The sequence below is a fragment of the Grampus griseus genome, assembly GCF_964374135.1.
Source record: "Grampus griseus genome assembly, chromosome: 1".
Lineage (NCBI taxonomy): Eukaryota > Metazoa > Chordata > Mammalia > Artiodactyla > Delphinidae > Grampus > Grampus griseus.
The window spans coordinates 86219705-86234649 of NC_139017.1; the positions used below are offsets into that span (position 1 = coordinate 86219705).

General features: G+C 36.5%; 1 protein-coding gene across 2 annotated transcripts in view; it reads right to left on the reverse strand.

Annotated features, from left to right (window-relative positions):
• Nucleotides 1–14945, reverse strand: part of CD53 (CD53 molecule) — a 31350-nt gene that overhangs the window by 15821 nt on the left and 584 nt on the right. The window lies entirely within an intron of this gene.

Below are 14945 nucleotides of genomic sequence, written 5' to 3' on the forward strand. Positions count from 1 at the left end.
TTTAAATACCTAAATGTAAGACCAGAAACTATAAAACTCCTAGAGGAGAACATAGGCTGAACACTCTCAACATAAATCATAGCAATATTTTCTTGCATCAGTCTCCTAAGGCAAAAGAAATAAAAGCAAAGATAAACAAATGAGACCTAATTAAAGTTTTTGCACAGCAAAGGAAACCATCAACAAAATAAAAAAACAACCTATGGGATGGGAGAAAATATTTGCAAATTATGCAACCAACAAGGGGTTAGTATCCAAAATATATAAACAGCTCATACAACTCAATATCAAAAAACCAGATAATCCAATCAAAAACAGGCAGAAGACTTGAACAAATATTTTTCCAAAGAAGACATGCAGATAGATGGCTAACAGGCACATGAACAGATACTCAGCATCATTAATTATTAGAGAAATGCAAATCAAAACCACAGTGAGGTATTACCTCACATCTGTCAGAATGGCTGTCATCAAAAAGTCTACAAATAACAAATGTTGGTAAGGATGTGGAGAAAAAGGAATCCTTGTACACTGTTGGTGGGAATGTAAATTGGTGCAACCACTAAGGAACTATGAAGGTTCCTCAAAAAACTAAAAATAGAACTACCATATTATCTAGCAGTTCTACTCATGGTTATATACTGAGAAAAACCAAAAACTCTAATCCAAAAAGATAATTGCACCCTAAAGTTCATAGCCTATTGGCTATTGAAAATAGCCAAGACATGGAAGCAACCCAAGTGCCTATCAACAGACAATTGAATAAAGAAGATATTGAATTGAATAAAGAAATACATATATAAATATATATATTAGCCATAAAAAAGAATGAAATACTGCCATTTGCAACAATGTGGATGGACCTAGCGAATATTGTGCATAGTTAAATAAGTCAGAGAAAGTCAAATACTATATGATATCACTTACATGTGGAATCTAAAATATAATAAAAATAAATGAATATGCAGAACAGAAACAGATTCATAGATATAGAAAATAAACTTGTGTTTACCAAATGGGAGAGGGAAGATGGAGGAACAAATTAAAGGTATGGGATAACAGATACAAATTACTATATATAAAATACATAAGCAGCAAGGATATACTGCATAGCACAGGGAATTATATGCATCATCTTGTAATAACCTATAATGAGTATAATCTGCAAAAATACTGAATCACTATGCTGTACACCTGAAATAACACAATATTATAAATCAACTATACTTAAATAAAGAAAGAAAATCCATAGTTCTTCTGTGTATTAGCAACAAATATTCAGAACTCAATTTTTAAAAAATATATTTACAATAGCATCAAACTATGAAATATTTAAGAATTAATCTTACAAAAGATGTGAAACACCTACACACTGAAAACTAAAAAACAAACATAAATAAACAAAAAAACATTGCTGAGAGAAATTGAAAAAGATATAAATAAATGGAGAGATATACCATGTACATGGGCTAAGAGACAATGCTGTTAAAATGTCAATTCTTCCCAAATTTATCGATAAATTCATTGTAATTGCAATCACTGTCACAGCAGACTTCTTTGTAGACATTTGAATATTGATTCTAAAATTCACTTGGGAATGCAAAGGTCTTAGAATAGCAAAAACAAATTTGATAAAGAACAAAGGTGGAGGACAAGCACTACCTGATTTTGCTACTTTCTATGAAGTTACAACAATAAAGAAGGCACAGTATTGGCATGAAAATAAACAAATAGATTAATGGAACAGAATAGAGAACTAGACATATATGAACAATTGGCTTGCAACAAAGATAAAAAGTTAATACAACAGAGAAAGGATATTTTTTTCAACATGATACTGGAAAAATTGGATATTGCAAATATGCAAGAAAATGAATTTGGATACATATATCTCAAAAATTAAGTAAAAAATAGGTCATAGACCTAAATATAAAACCTACAACTATAATACTACAGAAGAAAATATAGGAGAAAATATTTGCAACCTCGATAGGCAAAGAATTCTCCGATAAGGCACTAAAAGCACAATCCATAAAAGAACTGATAAATTAGATTTCTTTAAAATTTTAAAGAAATTCTGCTCTTCAAAAGATACTGTTAAGAGAAAGAAAAGACAAGCCACAGATGAGGAGAAAATATTTCCAAATCACATATGAGATAAAGGGCTTCTATCCAGATTCCAAAAAGAAGTTATGGGAACCTCTGACTTATAGGAAGGAGGTCAGAAGCACAGGTTACAACCTGGGCTTGGGACTGGTATCTTAAATGGAAGGAAGTCTTGTGGGACTGAGCCCTTTACTCATGGAATATGATTCTATCTCTGGGTAGACAGTGTCAGAATTGAGTTGAATTCTTGGACACTCTGCTTGTCTCCAAGAATTGCTTGTTAGTATGGGGAAGCCGCCTCACACACATATGTTGGAATTAGGTCCAGGAAGCTAATTTAGAACCTAGAGCTCTAACAACAGGTGAATGGATAAATAAAGAGTGGTATAACTATATAATGGTATACTACTCAGCAATAAAAAGGAATGAACTGTTGGTACACTCTAGAGCATAGATGAATCTCCAAATGATTAAGGTGAGTGAAAGAAGCGAGACAAAACAGAAGTACCTAATGTGTGATTACAGTTATATAACATTTTAGAAAATGAAAACTATAGCAACAGAAAGCAGATGGATGATTGCCTGGAGACTGGGGTAGAGGAGTATGGCATGGGGTAAATAGAGGGGGAGCAGGGAAGGACAGGAAGAAGAGATCACAAAAGACCATGAATAATATTTTGTGAGTGATGAATATGTTTGTTACTTTGACTGTAGTGACGGTTATTTTATTTTATTTTTTTAGGTAGCTACTGCATGCGGTTGGTATTCTTTTCCTATTGCTGTCACAACTTAGCATCCTTCTTTTAATTTTTGAATTTTATTTTATCTTTTTATACAGCAGGTTCTTATTAGTGATCAATTTTATACACATCAGTGTATACATGTCAATCCCAATCACCCAATTCATCACACCACCACACCCACCCACCCGTGGCTTTCCCCCTTGGTGTCCATCTGTTTGTTCTCTATATCTGTGTCTCAATTTCTGCCCTGAAAACTGGTTCATCTGTACCATTTTTTCTAGCTTCCACATATATGCATTAATATACAATATTTGTTTTTCTCTTTCTGACTTACTTCACTCTATGACAGTCTCTAGATCCATCCATGTCTCAACAAATGACCCAATTTTGTTCACTTTTATGGCTGAGTAATATTCCATTGGATATATGTACCACATGTCTTTACCCATTAGTCTGTCGATGGGCATTTAGGTTGCTTCCATGACCTGGCTATTGTAAATAGTGCTGCAGTGAACATTGGGTTGCATGCGTCTTTTTGAATTGTGGTTTTCTCTGGGTATATGCCCAGTAATGGGATTGCTGGATCATATGGTAATTCTATTTTTAGTTGTTTAAGGAACCTCCATACTGTTCTCCATAGTGGCTGTATCAATTCACATTCCCACCAACAGTGCACGAGGGTTCCCTTTTCTCCACACCCTCTCCAGCATTTGTTGGTTGTAGATTTTCTTATGAAGCCAATTCTAACTGGTGTGAGGTGATACCTCATTGTAGTTTTGATTTGCATTTCTCTAATAATTAGTGATGTTGAGCAGATTTTCATGTGCTTCTTGGCCATCTGTATGTCCTCTTTGGAGAAATGTCTATTTAGTTCTTCTGCCCATTTTTGGATTGGGTTGTTTGTTTTTTTAATATTGAGCTGCATGAGCTGGTTATATATTTTGGAAATTAATCCTTTGTCCATTGATTCATTTGCAAATATTTTCTCCCATTCTGACGGTTGTCTTCTCATCTTGTTTGTGGTTTCCTTTGCTGTGCAAAAGCTTTTAAGTTTCATTAGGTCCCATTTGTTTAGTTTTGTTTTTATTTCCATTACTGTAAGAGGTAGATCAAAAAAGATCTTGCTGTGATTTATGTCAGAGTGTTCTTCCTATGTTTTTCTCTAAGGGTTTTATAGTGTCCGGTCTTACATTTAGGTTTCTAATCCATTTTGAGTTTATTTTTGTGTATGGTGTTAGGGAGTGTTCTAACTTCATTCTTTTACATGTAGCTGCCCAGTTTTCCCAGCACCTCTTGTTGAAGAGACTGTTTTTTCTCCATTGTCTATCTTTTCCTTTGTCATAGATTAGTTGACCATAGGTGCATGGGTTTAAATCTAGGCTTTCTATCTTGTTCCATTGATCTATATTTCTGTTTTTGTGCCAGTACCATATTGTATTGATTACTGTAGCTTTGTAGTATAGTCTGAAGTCAGGGAGTCTGATTCCTCCAGCTCTGTTTTTTTCCCTCAAGACTGCTTTGGCTATTCAGAGTCTTTTGTGTCTCCATACACATTTTAAGATTTTTTGTTCTAGTTCCATAAAAAATGCCATTGGTAATTTGATAGGGATTGCACTGAAATTGTAGATTGCTTTGGGTAGTATAGTCATTTTCACAATATTGAGTCTTCCAATCCAAGAACATGGTATATCTCTCCATCTGTTGGTATCATCTTTAATTTCTTTCATCAATGTCTTATAGTTTTCTGCATACAGGTCTTTTTTCTCCCTAGGAAGGTTTATTCCTAGATATTTTATTCTTTTTGTCACAATGGTAAATGAAAGTGTTCCTTGATTTCCCTTTTAGATTTGTCAGCATTCGTGTATAGGAATGCAAGAGACTTCTGTGCATTAATTTTGTATCCTGCAACTTTACCAAATTCATTGATTACCTCTAGTAGTTTTCTGGTGGCATCTTTAGGATTCTATATGTATAGTATCATGTCATCTGCAAACAGTGACAGTTTTACTTCTTCTTTTCCAATTTGTATTCCTTTTATTTCCTTTTCTTCTCTGATTGCCATGGCTAGGACTTCCAAAACTATGTTGAATAATAGTGGTGAGAGTGGACATCCTTGTCTATTTCCTGATCTTAGAAGAAATGCTTTCAGTTTTTCACCATTCAGAATGGTGTTTGCTGTGGGTTTGTCATATATGACCTTTATTATGTTAAGGTAGGTTCCCTCTATGCCCACTTTCTGGAGAGTTTTTATCATAAATGGGTGTTGAATTTTGTCAAAAGCTTTTTATGCATCTATTGAGATGATCATATGATTTTTATTCTTCAATTTGTTAATATGGTGTATCACATTGATTGATTTGTGTATATTGAAGAATCCTTGCATCCCTGGGATAAATCCCACTTGATCATGGTGTATCATCCTTTTAATGTGTTGTTGGATTCTGCTTGCTATTATTTTGTTGAGGATTTTTGCATCTATATTCATCACTGATATTGGTCTGTAAATTTCTTTTTTGTAGTATCTTTGTCTGGTTTTGGTATCAGGGTGATGGTGGCCTCATAGAATGAGTTTGGGAGTGTGCCTTCCTCTGCAATTTTTTGGAAGAGTTTGAGAAGGATGGGTGTTAGCTCTTCTCTATATGTTTGATAGAATTCACCTGTGAAGCCATCTTGTCCTGGACTTTTGTTTGTTGGAAGATTTTTAATCACAGTTTCAATTTCATTACTTGTGATTGGTCTGTTCATATTTTCTCTTTCTTCCTGGTTCAGTCTTGGAAGGTTATAACTTTCTAAGAATTTGTCCATTTCTTCCAGGTTGTCCATTTTATTGGCATAGATTTGCTCGTAGTAGTCTCTTAGGATGCTTTGTATTTCTCCAGTGTTTGTTGTAACTTCTCCTTTTTCATTTCTGATTTTATTGATTTGAGTCCTCTCCCTCTTTTTCTTGATGAGTCTTGCTAATGGTTTATCAATTTTGTTTATCTTTTCAAAGAACCACCTTTTAGTTTTATTGATCTTTGATATTGTTTTATTGTTTCTATTTCATTTATTTCTGCTTTGATCTTTATGATTTCTTTCTTTCTGCTAACTTTGGGTTTTGTTTTTTCTTCTTTCTCTAGTTCCTTTAGGTGTAAGGTTGGACTGTTTGTTTGAGATTTTTCTTTTTCCTTGAGTTAGGTTTGTACAGCTATAAACTTCCCTCTTAGAACTGCTTTTGCTGCATCCCATAAGTTTTGGATTGTTATGTTTTCATTGTCATTTGTCTCTAGGTATTTTTTGACTTCCTCTTTGATTTCTTCAGTGATATCCTGGTTATTTAGTAACAGAGTTTTTAGCATCCATTTGTTTGTGTTTTTTATGTTTTTTCCCCCTGTAATTCATTTCCAATTTCATAGCATTGTGGTCAGAAAAGACGCTTGATATGATTTCTATTTTCTTAAATTTACTGAGGCTGGATTTGTGACCCAAGATGTGATCTATCCTGGAGAATATTCCGTGCACACTTGAGAAGAAAGTGTAATCTGCTGTTTTTGGATGGAATGTCCTAGAAATATCAATTAAATCTATCTGGTCTATTGTGTCATTTAAAGCTTCTGTTTCCTTATTTATTTTCATTTTGGATGATCTGTCCATTGGTGTAAGTGAGGTGTTAAAGTCCCCCACTATTATTGTGTTACTGTCGATTTCCTCTAACAGTTGTTAGCAGTTGTCTTATGTATTGAGGTACTCCTATGTTGGGTGCATATATATTTATAATTGCTATATCTTCTTCTTGGATTGATCCCTTGATCAATATGTAGTGTCCTTCCTTGTCTCTTGTAACATTCATTATTTTAAAGTCTATTTTATCTGATATGAGTATTGCTACTCCAGCTCTCTTTTGATTTCCGTTTGCATGGAATATCTTTTTCCATCCCCTCACTTTCAGTCTGTATGTGTCCCTAGGTCTGAAGTGGGTCTCTTTTAGACAGCATATATATGGGTCTTGTTTTTGTATCCATTCAGCAAGCCTGTGTCTTTTGGTTGGAGCATTTAATCCATTCACGTTTAAGGTAATTATCGATATGTATGTTCCTATGACCATTTGCTTAATTGTTTGGGGTTTGTTTTTGTAGGTCCTTTTCTTCTCTTGTGTTTCCCACTTACAGAAGTTCCTTTAGCATTTGTTGTAGAGCTGGTTTGGTGGTGCTGAATTCTCTTAGCTGTTGCTTTTCTGTAAAGCTTTTGATTTCTCCATCGAATCTGAATGAGATCCTTGCCAGGTAGAGTAATCTTGGTTGTAGGTTTTTCCCTTTCATCACTTTAAGTATATCATGTCACTCCTTTCTGGCTTGTAGAGCTTCTGCTGAGAAATAAGCTGTTAACCTTATGGGAGTTCTCTTGTATGTTATTTGTCATTTATCTCTTGCTGCTTTCAATCATTTTTCTTTGTTTTTAATTTTTGCCAAGTTGATTACTATGTGTGTCAGCATGTTTCTCCTTGGGTTTATCCTGTATTGGACTTGCTGCGCTTCCTGGACTTGGGTGGCTATTTCCTTTCCTATGTTAAGGAAGTTTACGACTATAATCTCTGCAAATGTTTCCTCTGATCATTTCTCTCTCTCTTCTCCTTCTGGGACCCCTATAATGCAAATGTTGTTGCATTTAATGCTGTCCCAGAGGTCTCTTATGCTGTCTTCATTTCTTTTCATTCTTTTTTCTTTATTCTGTTTCTCAGCAGTGAATTCCACCATTCTGTCTTCCAGGTCACTTATCCATTCTTCTGCCTCAGTTATTCTGCTATTGATTCCTTCTAGTGTAGTTTTCATTTCAGTTATTTTATTATTCATCTTTGTTTGTTTGTTCTTTAATTCTTCTATGTCTTTGTTAAACATTTCTTGCAGCTTCTCGATCTTTGCCTCCATTCTTTTTCCGAGGTCCTGGATCATCTTAACTATCATTATTCTGAATTCTTTTTCTGGAAGGTTGCCTATCTCTGCTTCATTTGGTTGTTTTTCTGGGGTTTTGTCTTGTTCCTTCATCTGGTATATAGGCCTCTGCTTTTTCATCTTGTCTATCTTTCTCTGAATGTGGTTCTTGTTTCACAGGCTGCAGGATTGTAGTTATTCTTCCTTCTGTGTCTTCCCTCTGGTAGATGAGTCTATCTAAGAGGCTTGTGTAGGTTTCCTGATGGGAGGTACTGGTGGTGGGTAGAGCTGACTGTTCCTCTTCAGTTTTTTTTTTTTAGAGGAAAATTTACAACTTTATTTATTTATTTATTTATTGTATTGTTAATTTACAGTGTTTGTAGTTAGGTTTTATGCATGTATACATATGTTAAAAGGTCCTTCCTAATTTCCTCCTGTCCATCTCTCCAAATTCATAGCAACGTTCTTGGTCTTATACTTTAAAATCTAGCAAGTAACATTGAATACTTTTCTCCATTCTTCCTTCCTTACCTTTGCTCAGAGGTCCTTTGCTGGAATTTGCCCCTTTCTTTCCCTGTGACCCCTTAATTAGGTTAGCTACTAATCATCCTGAGTCTAGGCTCACTAGACTGTCAGCTTCTTGAGGGATTCATCTTTGAATCCTCGAGGCCTAACACAGTACCTAATTACACTAAAAAAGTAAGATGGTTGAATGAACAAATGACTGGAACTTTGTTCATTAACTCTAAATTATCTTGTGTAGTGGAATGAACATGACACTGCAAAGTGAGGAGCTTCGGGCTTGAGATTTATTGTGCCATTAATCTAATCTTTTAGACATTGAAAATAACTGACCCAGAAGAAGACTGGGCCAGATGCCTCCTAGAGTCATCTCATGTCCAATATCTTCAGATCCTGTGACAGCTGCTTCAGGACCCTGTAATCTAATTGTCCACAGAGCACCAACTAATGAGGTGCCCACAAACCTGCGGATAGCCCCACTGATTCTTTCCTTCACAGACAGGAAAAAGAACCTCTTTCTCCTTCCTGATTTTCCACTTAGACTTGCACCAAACGGAAGGAGAAAAGCCGCCCATTTTGTGAAGATCATTACTACTTTTACCATATGCAACAATGAACCCAGTTTTTACATAAATCAAGAGAGAATTCCCCTTTCCTTTCTTCACTGTAGCTGGTCAGTTATTGAGTTTCCACCCCTTCCAACCCCACTGGAAAAACTGACACCCCTCTGCAGTCAAAATCTGTGACTAATGTGGCCCTGTGAAGAAAGCCCCTGACGTCAGTTTCCAGGAAACCTCCGTGACTGAACTGCAGTTAATTGCAGCACCTCCCACACCCAACGTGGAGGCCAGGGAGGAAGTTCACCCTTTACTAATTTTCCTCCAAGCAAAGAGCTCAGGCTGATAAGCTGTCTCATGGATTTCTAGTTCAATCTCTTTCTTTTCTTTAACCCATACTTGCAGGTCATCTAATACAGTGTTGAAGGTAATCAAGCTTAGAAGTGGCTAAAGTTGGACAGAAGTTTCAAGAAACTATCAATTCTTGCTCTCCAGCCTTATCTGATCCAATTTTAGATTTGGAGCCACAGCAAGACAGCTTTGGTGTTACACGGACTATTAGATTTATGAGATGTTAATAAATATTCCTCAAACAAACAAACAAAACCAAACAAAACCATAGGGAATGAGAGATATCCATGGTCAATAATTTTGGAAGTGAGATTAAATAAAAATAAAACATAAAATAATGAACAGTTTTTTTAATGAGTGACTTCTGTGAAAACTGATATGTACTAATGTACATTGTGGGTGTCTAAGAGAAAAGTCTACTTATATAACTACAAACCTATTCATATATTACAGGTTACTTATTAACAGCTCAGAGAACATAGTGTTCCATGGAACACAGTTTGACAAACACTAGTAACGGATGCGGGCAAGTTTAGTTTTGAATTCTAGCAGTGGTACATACCAGAAGTATGGCCCTAGGCAATTTCCTTAATCTCTCTAACTTTTCCAATTTCCTCATCTTTAAAATGGTGATACATTAATACATACCTCATAGGTTGTTCTGAGAGTTAAATGAGATAATATTTCCTGGATGGTTCAGTATCAGAGTGCCTGGTTCAGTGAAAACTGAGGAAAAGATCAAGTTCAGAGCTTCCCTAACAGTCAATTCCTAAGGGTGACTCTGAAATTTCTGCTAGATTTTCAGGAATAAAATACATTGGGTGCCAGAACACCTTTTTAGTAATCCTTTGCTTGTTTCATTTTTTGTAAATATCTTTTTTAAAAAGTTTTGTGTGTTCTTGTGAAAAAATTTAAACCATAAAGAGAGTACAAAGAAGAAAACATAAAATCTTCTGAAACTCCACATCCCAGAGATAACCACCATTAACATTTTTGGTGAACATCTTTCCAGACGTTTCTTGATATACAGATCTATTTGGTAATTTACATAGAAGAACATGTAATGTTCTTACATCCAGCAAGGTAAGTATTGGCTTCCCATTTATTCCTACACAGAGTCTGTGGAGGTCTTTAATTCATCACTGAACAATATTGGGGCCATTATTAACATAAGTTTTTTTCTAAATAGGAAAGGAAATCTGTTCTCCATGAGGGTTCCCAAATTATGGCTGTCTTGACAAATTAATTTTGATAAATGATATAGTTCACTGAACTCTGCAAAATGCCAAGCTCTTCGTAAATAAATTTTATTTATAATCCTCATATCAACCTCATAACTTAGGTGTCAATAGCCCCACTTTTCAAACAGGAAGTCCAAGACTCAGACAGCCTATGTAACTGGCACAAGATCACCCAGCTAATAATCAACAACGACAGGGCACAGGCCAAGGTCTTTCAGTCTCCCAAGCCTACGTTCCTTTCATTGTCCCAGGTTCTGAGTTCTTACCTCCCACTTCCCAACTCAACTCCCCCCACTGCAACGTGATGAGCCTCCAGGAGGACTCCTTCCATCTTTCAGTCTGAACCCCTGTGAGCAGTGACTGAGGTAGGATGTGGGTTTTGCATTTCTGTCTATTCATGGAGTAATAAGTAGTTACAGGGGAAAGGGTGATACTAAAATTAAACCAAATCAAACCATCAACTCTCATGTATTAGTTTCCTCTCACCTCTCCATCACTTTGTCAAAGGAATGTGTCTGTCATCTTATTCTTCCCTGAAATTGTGTTCAGGTGAAAATTTCCTTTCAAGGCTGTCCTCAAGGGAGAGGAATTGGTGATTTATAAAAGAGAGAAAGAAACAAGAAGCAAAGAGAAGAGAAGAAATTGAGGAAAAATAAATCCAGATTATCTTGGGGGTCTCATTTTCCTCCATTTGGGAGCTTAGGAAGATCATCACTCAACAGAAAAATCATAGATGCTCTTAGCAGCTGAGCTGAGACAGGGACTTATATAACAAGGGCTCTCTGTAAATCAGGAACAGTTACAAAAAACAGTTACCATTGTTCCAGAGTCAGTGGACTAGTGGTTCTCTTTCCTTAGCATAAAATATGTAGAATTTTGCTGTGGAGGGTCCCTGTCCTAGAGACCTGTCCATGGTGTGTTCAGGCAAGCTATGCCCATGGTGGACAAGGCTCTCTGTGGGATAATGAAAGCCGTTTCTGTGATATTCCTAACAAAAGTTGGAATAGCCTGAATCTAGTCACAAGGAAACATCAGAAATACCAAAATGGAGAGACAGTCTAGAAAATACTTGCCTGTACTCTTCAAGAATATCAGCATCATGAAACACAAAGAAAGACTCAGGAACCGTTCCAGATAGGAGACTAGAGAGACGATGGTGTAAAACAATGTATGATCAGAGATTTCCCTTTGCTGTAAAATATATTAGTAGGCAATTGGTGGAATCTGAATAAAATCTATAGAGTGGTAATAGTATTGTATCAGTGTTAAAATCTTGATTTTGATATTGTAAAGTGGATATATAGGAGGATGTTTTCGTTTGTAGAAAATACACACTAAAACACTTAAGGGGAAAAGATATCACGTCAGCAATTACTCTCAAATGAGAAAGCTGGAGAAGGATAAAGAAAATGTGATAAAACGTTAATATTTGAGAAATCTGAATGAAGGGGGTTCAGAAATTCTTGGTATTGTTTTTGTAACTTTTCTGTAAGTACAAATTTTTGTCAAAATAAAAAGTAAAAAAAAAAAAAACAGTTGAACATAAGTAAATGATCTGAAGGATACCTATCTTGAAATCATTACGATTTAAGTCCCTCATGGTATAAATACTGTGATTCTACAATAACTATGTTTAGAAGAATAAACCATGGGATAATTCTTTAAGGCCTCTATTTGTTTGTAATATAGAGTAAATATTAAGCCATGAGTTCAAATTTACTTGAATAAATTTTAAAAGATGTGAGTTATCAAAATCATTTCTCACCTTTATTCTTTAGTTCTCCTGAAATATAAAATGTCAAACAAAAGTTTGACAAATTAAATAGATATTAAATACTTGATTTGTTAGCATATTGATTTCAGATCATCTGGATTTATAGTTAAGTGTATTTTCTGTCTACCTATGTTAAAAAACACTGGAAACTTCTTTATGTGAACAAATAACACAGTTTAATGATGCCTATTTAAAAAGAAGTCTATAAGAAAAGGTGTATAATGTAGTGTGGAGAAAAGAACATTTCACAGAGACTCAGGAAACATTCTAGATAACTAGTTAAGTAATTTTATGACTTTGGACAAGTCATCTGACCTGAAAAATATACAGATTGGAATGTTATAATAGCAAAACAGGGCTCCCACTATGAGTTGGACAATTTATTTAAGCTTAAATAATCTCTAAGTTCCCTTTAAGTGTCAACATTCTAACACTTGGAATATAGTGCATTTATTTTAAATGTTTGTGGAAATGTATCCTTGTGGCTGAACAACTTTTGGCCATAGCTAGGATGTATTGTTGCTACTGCTTGGGTAGGAACTCTACTGTGAAATGGGAAATGAATAGAGGAATTGCCTCTATATCCCAACACAGAGATGGATGGCCTGAGGGCTCACCCACTGGCTTTGGAAAAATGTTATCTTCCTCTTTCAGAAGGCCTACTTCCAGACGGCCTTCCCAAACTGACCACCCAAGCACCAGTTGCAATCCTCTCCTCCTCTGTCCCAGCAGCCACCCTGGAGACCCACTCTGCAGAGCTGTCTAATGTCTCTGCATTAGACATTCAGTGCTCTGCACCTGCAGTGGCAGCTGGGTCCTGGAGGTTCCTGAAGGCAAGTGTCCAGTCTCTAGGCCCATGGTGATCTGCACACATTGGATGCTCACTCGGTACAGGAAGTACTGTAGGCTGACTATTTCAGGAACATAAACCAAACCACCATGACTAAATCAACAGAGCATTTCCGGAAACAGAAGCTGAGGGAAAGAGAATGTCTGTAACCTTGCAAAAAGCTCCACCTTTCACTTAAATCTAGGGGGAAAACCTAGGTTGAAGAAGAAGAAATCTGACTCTCACCCTCATTTCAAGCCACATTCCATCAAGCCTGTCAAGTGGAGGTTTCAGGCGTAGCTCCATCCAAGGCTGGGCTTGGGACCCTCCTGGTTAGAGATCTTGTCTTCCACTTTCAGGTGTTGGGGTTCTAGAACCAAGTAGGAGAAATTTCCTACTTCCTGTGGTCCTGCAACCATGGTTTGTTATAGTCCAATCTCATTTTCTTACTCTCATTTCTAGCATGCCTGGGTGTTCACATTTCTTTGAGTTTGCATATACTGTGTCTTGTCTGAAATGCCATTACCCCCAGTCTCCATAGCAAACTCATCCTTCCCTGAAAATGAACCCAAGCAGTCACCTCTCCCAGGGAGTCTTTGGCACACTCCTGAACTCCTACATTTTGTGCACACACTTGCTCCATTATAGAAAAGTTCACATTGTGTCATATTTTTGTATTGCTGTGTCTGTCCTTCATGTTACTCTACAAATGCTTTGAAATTGATAACCACATCAGTTATCCTTGGGTCTCCAGTGTTTAGCATATGCCTAGCTGCTGGCATGTTGCAAAGTAGGAGTGAGGAAGTTTAAACAAACCTCAGGTCCTAGTCTGAAGCCCTCTGCACGGTCAGAAGCAACCTGAGGACATAAGAAACTAAAGACCAACAGAGTTTGAGGTTTCCAGCGTGTGTCTCTTGTCAATTACCAAATGCAAGGTCACTTAGATAGTAGTAGATGTAAAAGGCTGGGCTTTGAATCATTCCTTGCTGGTATAAAGGTGTCCAATCCTTTCATTTAAAGGTTAAATACTCTAACTGGCCTACACAGGAAACATCACAGGAAATCATGTTTCAGTTCAACCTCTGCTCTAATTCAACCACAATTTCAAAATAGTGCAGATTCTGGTAGAGATTGAGAAAGCAAAACTTCTTTGTTTAGCCAGCAGCTAAGATTCTGCTTTTGTTCAGTTTTCTTCCAAAGCCCTTGCATACATATCTGATATTTCTTATCTCCCAAGGGAGTTCCTTAAGGGCAAGATTGTTTTTTGGACAAATATCTTCCTTCTACTTTGCCCCTTCCTCCCAGGCACAGTGCCTGGCCCTAGGAGGTACTTAACATCTGATTATTTTTTAAATTCAAAGTGCAATAGTCCCTGAGGTGCTTTGGGAATCTACAGCCCTTTTCCCCATTCCCATGCCTCATTGTTAGGTGGGTGAGTGTGGTTCTAGGGGACTTTCCTCTCCATTCCCAGTAAGATCCTTGCAAATATTGGAAGGAGAAAGCTTTCATCTAGAGTTCCCTGTGGTAACCTTACCCCCAGTGACTATAGTGGTTACAGAAAGCCAGGACCAAAGCTTAGCTATCACTTTCTGAGTCCGTAAGACCTCAGTTATTAGTTATGGGGCCTGAATTAGAAATCATTGCAATATCAAGTTTGTTTTGCAAGTCATGCAAAGTTGGTGCACGTCATATTATATTTATCAATATTCTTGTTTTGAATACTAAGGATACTTTTATTTGGGGGAAACCTGAGGATCACAGTGGTCTTCCTGCCCTTTAAAAACAACAAATCTAAGCATCTCTTAGTGGTGTCTAGCTTTTACTTCTCGAAATACAGGTTCTGAGCATGTCCTGTGTCCTTGACTCTGAGTTGGGTATTGTGATTTATATCAGTCCTTCTGTTTAGTGTCTCTGA